General features: G+C 41.9%; 1 pseudogene; it reads right to left on the reverse strand.

Annotated features, from left to right (window-relative positions):
• Nucleotides 1-76: 76 nt before the first annotated feature.
• On the reverse strand, nt 77-2,070 carry LOC109470797 (annotated as a pseudogene).
• Nucleotides 2,071-3,345: the final 1,275 nt, after the last annotated feature.

Genomic DNA, 3,345 nt, shown 5'->3' on the forward strand with positions numbered 1-3,345 from the left:
TTATTATTTATCAATATATAGATTATAACACATATATATAGCATATAATTTGTAAAACAATGGTGAACATGTTCTCTCAGTCATCATGCTGTTGAAAAGTACTATCGTTATGTACCAATACATTTAATTTCTTAGTGCACTGTACCTCATCTGTGGTGACTCCCTTTTCCAGCACCGTCCCTGTTGCCATTTGGAGACGGGACATCTGTGGACACCTGTGGTACAGCAGGGCACACCCAGGCAAGTCCAATGGAGGGGTAGTCTCTGTCTTCTGACTTCTCTGGTGCACTCCTCTTCTTATGGGTGTTGCATGCTGCTGCGTGAAGAATGTCATAGAGGAGGGGAGTTCTCTCCTTCCATTCTTTGATGATGGTGTCAAAATCAATGTCAAGAAGGCCATCAATGTCTGTCTTCCTTAGCACTGATGAGTTCTTGTTACTGCATAGTGCTGTACAATCCTGTGACAACTTGTCGCATACTTGTCTGTGCAGTAAAGGCCTAAACTTGGGATCTCTGTAGACAATGCCTGCCAATCTCTTTGCTGGTAGACCATCTACAAGGGCTCTGAGATACTTAGCATCATGACTGTCTTTTACAACCCTGGTTCTTTTGCCAGATGGGTAGATGATGACCACCTGTAACAAGAAACAGAACCTGGGAGCTTAGCAGAGTTCTGGCAGTGACTGACAAATGACAAAGTAACTAGTAGCTACAAAATGTAAGCCAGAACATTGTCTCAAATAATGTATACAGATGATAAGATAATACAAATCATAGATGTATATCAAACTAACCGACCGCTGCCAACCCCTGTATCAGGCCAGGGACTCCCACAGCAGTATAATCAAATACTGAGAACTATCACTATGTAGAGACATTTAAATTGGTATGGTAAGTAAACTTCCTAAACAAATTCAGAAGACATACATGTGCCTGTTGTAAACAGCGTCCAGTACATAAAGTCGTATAGGGCCACATATAGTTGTCTCACCTTTTACCGTGCCAACTGGGTCCTGCTGGGATGACCCACACTGTGTGTACTTGTCATGGTTTGTTGGTTTGACTTTGAGTGGCATGCATCCTTCTACTGGCAGTTGTGCCATGGGCATGTACTGTAATAATGAATATGAAAAAAATTTAGACAGCTGTTAGTTAGCTCTAGAAATTTTGTCATAGGTCTTAACTTTTGGTGCCCGGCTAATAAGGCAGGAATACTAGTAGCAGTCTGAGCATACTTGACCAAAGTTCTAAGATTTTCAGAAGAAATTGTTAAATATTTAAGTACAGGAAGTTATGAAGCTGTCTCACCTTTACTGTGGCAACTTGACCATGGCCTTGTGTCTCCTTATCGTTTTGTCGACGTAGTGGCATGCATCCTTCTACTGGCAGTTGTGCCATGGGCATGTACTGTTATAATGAATATGGAAAAAAATTAGACAGCTGTTAGTTAGCTCTAGAAATTTTGTCATAGGTCTTAACTTTTGGTGCCCGGCTGGTAAGGCATGAATAGCAGTCTGAGCATACTAGACCAAAGTTCTAAGATTTTCAGAAGAAATTGATTAAGTGCGGGAAGTTATGCAGCTGTCTCACCTTTACTGTGGCAACTTGACCATGACGTTGTGTCTCCTTGTCGTTTTGTTGACGTGATGGAGCAGCTTGTGCGCATTTAACTGGCGTCCTCAGTAGAGGCCGTTTTACCAGTTTTTTTGGAGTTGGCGTTTTAACCAGCGACCTTTTCAGACCTGGTTTGACCGGAGTAAGACACGTCTGCTTTGGTCTTAGAAGCGTAAGCAAGGCTTCCTTTTCCTCTGTTAGCTGCTTCTGCCTTGTATTCAACTCGAAGTCGATCTTGGCCAGCCGGATAGGTTTTGCAAAGCACTCGCGGCAGATGGCGCTTGTCAGCCCTTTCCTAGTCCAGACTTTTTTGTCAGGTGTCACGCGCAAAATCTGCCGGATCTGTGCGTGAAGGGAGGTCACGTGAACTGAAAACAGCGAGTGGTAACTTTTTGGAACGACCCCCTTCCCACAAAACAAGCAAATCTTGGTTCCTCCCCCCTTAGCACGCTCCATGCTTCTCTGTTGTTGTTATTCTACCGCGCTGCCATTTTGTAAAGTTGTAATCTTGGCGCTGATTGGTTTGTGCCAAATAAGGCAAGCTCATGAATTATTTATAAGTGACGTCACCAGAAGTCAAACTGTCAGCGGTAAATAGCAGGGCTAAAACCGGAAGGGAACCGGAGGATTTTAGCCCTGCGAAGGAGGATGTGTAAGATGTTACTAATGTCAGAAAGTAAGTGTTATTTAATATAAAACCCAGAAAATGTTTGTAAGCATTTGACATTAAAAGATCTCGACTTGGATCCCATTTATGTCTTAGTTATGTTGTAAGGCGACCTTCAAGGAGACCACCTGTCCAAGGTGACCGCTTTTCTCTGGTCCCCTGGGCGATCGGCTTGGGCAGGTTTGACTGTACTTCTTCACATAGTTAATTTCACGAAATTGCAGGAAAAGCCATAGAAACGAGGTCTAAAATAAACATACTAAAATGAATACATTTCATCTATTTTTTGAACTTGTACAATCATCTATTGTTTGAACATTCGTCTATTGTATGAGGCAAAATATTTTATCAATAGCATTCTGCTGTTTAAAGCATTAGCTTATTGGAACCTGGCATAACAATGACTTAAGAGTGTCTGCACATATAATCGTCGAAGTGTGCATATTGAAAGTCTAAAAAGAAAAAAAAATAGTTCTGTATAATAGGGTTTATTCTTTTTTTGCCATTTGTTTCGTATGGTTTCTTTCCACTTGACTGTAATATTCTTTCTTTTCTATTTCGTATTTGAAAACTGGTTGTCCTTCGATGATTGACCTTAAGTTTAAAACGGGCCGTATGGGCAGCCACCGTTCACGTTTCTCCTTTTTCTGCAATGTCGGTACCATATGCCGTACTTCCTGCGTCAGAGTCCTTGCCTGTTGAAAAAAAAACTATATAAACAAAGAGGTTGTCTAGATATACTCCCTAAGTGACGACTAAGTGCTAGGCCAAAGCTGGTTAAATCGAGTCCATGCTCAGATCAATACAGAGATCCTAAATCTTGCAAACAACTGATCAAGTCAATTCTTCATCATCATTTAGATGTTTTGTTTGTTTTCCCCTACGAGAAATATGAACTAAAGAAAATTAATGTGGATGACGGAAAAAGTAATTTGTGTAGATGGAAGGACATACAAAGCCCCCCCCTCCTTTAACCTTACCTAGACCGGGGGGGGGGGGCGTAAAAGTGGCCCGCGGCAACTTTGATGTCACCTAGCGTGTGAACGGCTAGCCGTAGAACGACC

This window comes from Branchiostoma belcheri, unplaced genomic scaffold (assembly GCF_001625305.1).
Source record: "Branchiostoma belcheri isolate BF01 breed outbred unplaced genomic scaffold, Haploidv18h27 scaffold233, whole genome shotgun sequence".
NCBI classification, from domain to species: domain Eukaryota; kingdom Metazoa; phylum Chordata; class Leptocardii; order Amphioxiformes; family Branchiostomatidae; genus Branchiostoma; species Branchiostoma belcheri.